Source organism: Nicotiana tabacum, chromosome 2, assembly GCF_000715075.1.
Source record: "Nicotiana tabacum cultivar K326 chromosome 2, ASM71507v2, whole genome shotgun sequence".
In the NCBI taxonomy this organism is placed as follows: Eukaryota; Viridiplantae; Streptophyta; class Magnoliopsida; order Solanales; family Solanaceae; genus Nicotiana; species Nicotiana tabacum.
This window is the reverse complement of record NC_134081.1, coordinates 109,385,172-109,392,564: the sequence shown is the minus strand read 5'-3', so window position 1 is coordinate 109,392,564 and position 7,393 is coordinate 109,385,172. Positions and strand designations below refer to the sequence as shown.

The 7,393-nt window shown below is 41.3% G+C and overlaps 1 non-coding gene across 1 annotated transcript; it reads left to right on the top strand.

Moving 5' to 3' along the window:
• Positions 1 to 435: 435 nt before the first annotated feature.
• TRNAG-GCC (transfer RNA glycine (anticodon GCC)) lies at positions 436 to 507 on the top strand. Its single transcript has one exon. It is a non-coding gene; the product is annotated as a tRNA-Gly (tRNA).
• The last annotated feature ends 6,886 nt before the right edge of the window (positions 508 to 7,393 follow it).

The window sequence follows — 7,393 nt, the reverse complement described above, 5'->3', positions numbered from 1 at the left end:
AGTGGCCGAGCAAAAAAGCAAGGCAAGGGATGTTTTAGGCGGCAAGAGACTTTAGGGCTTGTTGGAGCTTCTGAGCGTAACGAATCGAAGCCGAAGACGGATCAAGGTAGCTTGCCTGCCAAGCCGATAGGCGAAGGGCTGAAGGGAGCAACTTGTCTGGTCTTGCGGTGCACTCATTCACGTTACGAGAATGAAATGACGCCCCAGCTTGACTCGAGACCAAGACTCCTTACAACTCGTACCAATAGCGGCACTGAGCGACCGGAGATTGATTGAAAAGGCAGGCCCAACCGGCCCTCTCTCCCCCTAACCGCCTATCTAATCGTGTTCGTAGCTCGATCGGAGGTCAAGACTGTGGTCCGGCGGAAAAACAGAAGTCGTCCGTATCAAGTGATACGTGAATTGCTCAGTAGTGCTTTGCCACTACCCTAGCTGGCGGAAATAGCTTAATGGTAGAGCATAGCCTTGCCAAGGCTGAGGTTGAGGGTTCAAGTCCCTCCTTCTGCTCCTGGCTTCGTCGTTTAGTGGTAACAAGTTCCGTGCGCACTTTATTGTAGCGACACGGATTCACCACAACTTATGACTTCGCGTTCCAAGTGACTAGCTTGGCTGGTGATGCGTTCACCCACTTGCACGCTTCCTTTTCATTTCTTGATCGATATAAAATCAAATGGTCGAGGTGTCCACCCCGCCTCATATTGTGCCAGAATGGTATTTCCTACCGATCACGGGACTAGTTTCAAGCAGAATCCGAATAAAGAAAAAGGCAGGGTCAGAGCAGACGTCAGTAAGTGAAAGAAAAAGGAAGCTTTTACCGCTATATAAAATGAAAAGTAATCACCTTTAAGAATATTAAATAATATTGTAGAATAAGAGGGAAAGTACAAGTGGATAGGCAAGTCCCATTCAATCGATTCCTAATTCAATAGGGGAATCAAACATTTAACTATTTACGATGTCTCCCGCGGGGACGGAAATAAAAATCGGGCAGGATTCGCTCAATCAAAGACAGTTCAATTCGATCTTAGCCGATCTAAGGTTTACCGTCTCTCTGGCCCCGTTTCGGTGCACTATTGGAGAGCTCACTGGGCCCGCCGCTTTCTCAATCGAAAATGGAAACTAGCCTACTGAACGATTCCATCTATCACTTACGTCATTTCTCAAGGTCAGAAATCTCAAATTGAGAATTTAAGCATGAAGTCATCGTTCCGTCATCCAACATGCAAGTCAAGCCCTATCTAAGTAAAGCTACGGCTCCTTGGTGGGAATGAAAAGGCGGTACCCCTATCACAACAAGGCAAGTTCAGTTGGCGGACCACTTTTTGCCGGGGGAGGCAACCACTAGCTTTTTTAAGTTATGCAATAGAAGGGGGGGCTTGCGCTTGAATTAAAGTAGCGCCTTTGATAATAGAGTTGGCTATCTTTGTGGCATCGATTGTACAAGTTCGTGAAGAGGGATGGACGAGTGGAGTTCCCCTCTGCCTATGCAGTTAGCTCGACTCCAGGTATAGCTCTGAACCAGATCGAAACATTCAGCTGTCGACGGACAAAGCCGGAACGTCGACCGCAAACGAAGGATGGCCAGGCCCCGGTTCCCAGGGTTAGGGTATTCCCAAAAGGATCGGTCCTTCACTTGCTGATCGTTCGCGATTTGTCCAGACCTTTCCTTACTTGACTTGCCAACAAAGCGGTCAAACCAGTAACCAAGTTCATGCGTCAGTACCACGTCCAGGATCTTAGGACTTCTTTTTTGATGTCAAAGACCAGAAGCTACGCGCAAATTCTTATTGGATCTCGGTTGTTCTTAACAGCTCTATTATCAGATGAGGCAGAATCAGAACTTGGAGATCAACCCCAAGGACTGACTGCGGGAGCAAGGATTGGATTTCCGACTGCATGACTTGATTGAGAAAGCTCCAAGCAGCTACCATTGATCAACCTTATTCAGGCACATCAATCAAAGATCTTGCTTACCGGATAACTTTCCTGGTGAATAACACTGCCGTCTGTTCCAAAAACAAAAGCCCCTTAGTGCCCCGGGACGGGAGTGGGGGACGGCCCTACGCGCAGGCAACAGCAGCACCGGCTCGTGGGAATAGTGAAAGACCGGATTCAAAGATATAGGCCAATCAAAAGGAAGATGGTGAAAGACCACCACAAAGAGACCCTCGCTCACGCCTTAGTCTTATTCGAAAACAAAAGCGGATGGACCTTCCTCAAGAAAAAAGCCAATCTGATTTCGGGGGGCATGTAGGCGGAGAAAGGCTGGGAAACCGAAATAGTGTAAAAAGAAGTGCTTTGAATCATTGCTATTTGACTCAGACCTGTTCTAAAAAAGTCGAGGTATTTTGAAATGCTGTATTTACCCGCTAACTGACACAAGGCAAGAGTCGATCGACAGGGTGTCAATGCCCTAAGAGATATCGGGGACAAATCAATTTGCATGTCCTTAGAAAAATCGAAATTGAAAATTGTAGATGTCTTCTTCTTTCGCACATAGGATATTGAGACACAGCCCCAGGGCTATGGGGAAAGATGTAGATCGATCGGCACCAGTCAGCTTTTGCCTTCCTTCTAACATAAAATATACGGAGAGAGGAATCGGCATAATAAAGTAGGAAAATTTACTGAAGAAGTGCGGGAAATATTCTTAAAAGAGCTTCTTCGAAATTTCGTTATCTTTTTTAAGATAGAAAGCCGAATCACTAACAAAGGAATTCTCTTTCGGGATGTTGACGACGTCAAAACAAAAAGAGAAGTTTTTAGTGAATCGTCATTTTCTCACGATTGGGTGGGTGTGAAGTGTACTGAGGTTAAGGTACAATACCGAGCTCGAGATGTTAGAAGGTGCAAAATCAATGGGTGCAGGAGCTGCTATTGAATCCGGTCACTCATTACTTTGGGTCTCTCATTTTCTATTTTTATTGGCATTACTATAGTGGGATTTCAAAAAAATGGGCTTCATTTTTTAAGCTTCTTATTACCTGTAGGAGTCCCACTGCCATTAGCACCTTTAGACTGCGGTACCAATCAAAAAGACAGTCGTCGCTACTGGACGGCGAAATGGATTTTGGAATTTATTAACATTCTCTAAAAAAGGTACTGTTAATAACTCCTAATCGGCTGTTGCAAGCTGCTGTCCAAGGAAGGGCGCGTTTGCGCAGTTGAGTGGCGCTTGTTGAAGGCGGAATATAATGGTGCATACAAATGATACAACTTGTATTGACTATATACATGGGTGTATACAAAGGATACAACATATATCAATTATATTTGTTCACACAACGAATACAACAAAGGTAAAATACAAAAATACAGGAAAATAAAATATTCTTGTCGAGAGTCGAACTCAAGACCTCGCTAACTAAGCGGACGCTCTAACCAACTGAGCTACGAGATCTTGTTGCTATCTTGTTTCAGTTCAAAATAATTAATCTCTCATTTTATGGATTTGTTATAAAATTAAAATATAGCTACGAATGATAAATTTTCTGAAAGTATAGTTACAAATAATAAATAGTGTAAATATTTGATGTGTCGGGTAATTTTCTAAAGAAAAAAAAGGAAGAAAGCCCCGAAACTTGTCCAACATTTCCGAGTCCAAAAGTCCATACTTGGGTTGGCGGGCCGTTTATTTCTGTGTCCCGCTCATTGTTTAAAACAGATATTGGATTGTCTCCAATATTTTCAAGTTTATTGTGCTTGATATCCTTATTGGTTGGCGTAGCCACTTTTAGGCTATGCTATTAGAGTTGGCCGTACTTTGAAATACATTGGCAATGTAGCCATCGGTCCGGCTAAATTGATATTTTTGCCCCCAACTAAAATATGAAGCACAATTCTAGCAATCGATACTAGAGTTCAAAGCCCCAGGAATTATTTCTAATTTTTGAACCTTTGCTAGTGTAAAATTCAGAAATTGTTTCTCGATTTTTAAACAAGGTATCTGAAATAATGTAAATAGATTCAAAGTCTCAGTAATTGTTACTGGAGTTTGAACCTATAAAGGTTTGAACAAATCTCAGTAATCGTTGTTGGGATTGGAACCTATAAAGGTTTGAACAAACCTCAGTAATCGTTATTGGGGTTGGAACCTATCACACCCCTTTTTTCACCTCACTAACCCCTTTAAAAAAAAGATAAAGTTGATTTTAAAGCTCAAAAGGGTTTTCAACTAGAAAGTGACAGAAATTGTGTTTCAAAAGATTTTCAGAGTCGCCACCTGACATTTGATTTCGGTGTGCCAGGTCACCGTTAAAAAATAATTTTTCCTTTTGAAAACACATTTAGACTCTAAAACATAGTATGCACCAGAGATTCTAGATAAGGGGGTTCATTTGACTCGGGGAGAATGTATTAGGCATTCCTCAAGTCCCGTAACTAGTACGGTTGCGTACTCGATCAAGTTGGCTTTAAAGAATATTTTAATTGAGGTAAAAACACAGGTAAAGGAAAATAAGCACAAAAGAGGCTCGAGGTCGTCCTCACCTAATAAAAGAAAAATAAGAGAAAAGAAAAGGAAGTACTGAAAGAAAAAATACTAAGAGTTATAATCTATCCTACGCTAGCCTGGGACTCCGTTTACATTCACTTCAGGGCATACCCCGGATAAAAATATATATAAACTCTTCGGGGTATTCCCCTGATGAAACCATAATAAACTAAAGGGGAACGACCTCTTACCTCGAAAATTCAAACAAAATCTTAAGGTTTGCCTACCTAAGTGTGGTCGGCCTAGACATACTCATACCCGAAAAAGTAAATAAAACAAGACTAGAAGAACAATACAATTATTTTGAACCTAAATTTCTTTTAATTTTACACAACAATCCAAACAATGAAATCAATCCAAAATAAGTTTTCACGTTGGAACCCCTTACTTCATTAAAGCTAAATCGCATTCGGTTGAAGAAGTAACATAAAAAAATAATGCCAGCTAGCCTACTTTAAAGCATGTACACAACAAAGAAAAATATTCTTATTGTCACTTTCACGTCATTAGCGAATCCAGCTACCAAACTCAAGAAAATTTCATCAAAGGATCAAAAGGTATCACAAATAATCATGGAAACCATATGAATCAACCATTCAAACACATACGTGACAAAAATCAAGAGGTAGAATATTAAAGATAGAAATGGACCTTTAAGTAGCTTTTCAATAGCAGAATTTCCTCCAAACAGCTTTACACTCACTCAAGCGAGGAAAGAATCCGTCGACAGGAACTCGACAGAGCAGAAACAACAATAACTATTGGACAGGAACCGCGAATCAGCCCGTGACCGAACCTAGAACTCGAAAACCTCGAACGGACTACCGTGTGTACTCAATGAAGAAGAAAGACCACAAAAATAGACAGTGTATCCATGGTCCTATGTGCTGTCGCGGTTTAGTTTATCGGTCCTTAACTCGGACTCAATTCTCTCTTGACGTAAGCCATGGTTTGTTCGGTGTGAGCAGAAAGCAGAATAACATGGTCTTTTTCTCAACACGCTTAGCTTTTATCAGTGGTTCGATCAGAGAGCGAAAAACACAAAGAGGAGGAGAGAGAGATAATATGGCAGTAGTCCGGCGGGTTTGAGATGGTCGGTGGCAGTAGATTTAAGAGGAGGGAGTGTGGCCATTTTGGACTTGCTGCTGGCGGCGTCGCCACTCGCCGGTGATCAATTCCGGCGAGGCAACAACTCCAGTGAGGGAGATGGCAGAGGCGGGTGAGGAGGGTGGTCGTTGGGTGTTGAGAGGATGCTACTGCGTGTGTATCTGTGTGCTCGAATATCCTGTGAGTGATTACCCGAGCAACAACCTTGTCTATCAAATGAAGAGAGTGCTTTGAAGATGAAGAGGTGGCCGGATCTCGGAGAGGAGGGGGTGTGGCTCTCCAGGGTTCTTGAAATTAGGAAGATGATATTTTTCTATGGCTGATATAAAATACTTGTAAAACCTAAAATCACTCCTAATTGGTTAAAATAAAACTAAAAATTAAAAATGAAACTCTATATATTTTCTTGTATTTTCAAGTGTAATAAAGTAAAAAATAGAGAAAATAGGCAAAGTCATGATAAAATTAAAATACTATAAACATAAATATAATAATTGACCTTAAACTAAAGATGAAAATATTTTTGTGTTTTTAAATTATAATTTGAAGTAAAAATTGGCTAAAACTCCATAAAAGTTGAGCTAAATAAATATTTTAAACATTACAAATAGCTCAAAAACGTGACAGGTCAAAAATTATGTGCTTACAGCTGCCCCTTTTGCTTGGAAACATAGAATGTTTTCGAGCAAAGAAATAAGTAAGCAACGTAATTGAGTTCTGACCTGATACTTATTCAAAAGAAGGTAGAGATGGATAAAAAGATTGTGACTAAACCCTGGTATCTGAGCTGCCTACATATCCTTGGCTATAAAGGAATCAGGCCACGTGTAGTTCAAAAGTGAGAAGAGCGATGGAGTATACCGAGGTGGAGAGCCGATTGAGGTGCCGTCAAGGTTCCGGTTCGCGGTTCCTGCCATTACATAAAAAATAAAAGGAAAAATTACATCAAAAATAAAAGAAAATACAAGATCTTATCTACTTCTTGTATCGAATCTTCCTTGAATATCCACTTAATCCTTCAATCATGAAACTGAAAATTTACCCTATTCTTCAGGTGGGCATCCTGCTGACTTGAATTTGAAGAAAACTGGAGGTTGACCCTGTTCTTCAGCCGGGCATCCTGCTGCTTGCAAGTTAAATAAACTTGAACTTGGAGTAGACTTGAGCTTGCAAATCTTGTCCTTCAGGCGGATCATGCTACTTCTGATTTGACTTGAAAAAACTGGAGGTTAACCCTATTCTTCAGGCGGGACCTGCTGCCTCTCACTTGAATTTAAAAACTGAAAGTTGACCCTGCTCTTCAGGCGGGCTCCTGATGCTTCTCTAACTTGAACTTGAAAATTGAACGTTGAACCTTTTCCTCGGGCAGGCTCCTGATGCTTCTTGAACTTGAAAATTGAAAGTTGACCCTGTTCTTCAGGCAGGCTCCTGATGCTTCTTGAACTTGAAAATTAAAAGTTGACACTGTTTTTTAGGCGGGCTTATGATGCCTCTCTGACTTGAACTTATAAACTCAAAGTTGACCTTGTTCTTCAGGCGGGCTCCTGGTGCCTCTGACTCGAACTTGAAAAATGAAAGTTGATCCTGTTCTCCAGGCAGGATCCTCCTGCTTGATCTTAAAAGAAACTGAAAGCTGACCCTGTTCTTCAAGCGGGCTCCTGGTACTACTCTGATTTGAACTTAAAACCTATTTCTGAAATATTGACCCTCATTCTCCAGGTTGGTGCCTGCAATCAAAACAACACCACAAACAAACAAAATTTTTTGCCCTAGTTTGCACTAGGAAGATTTGTG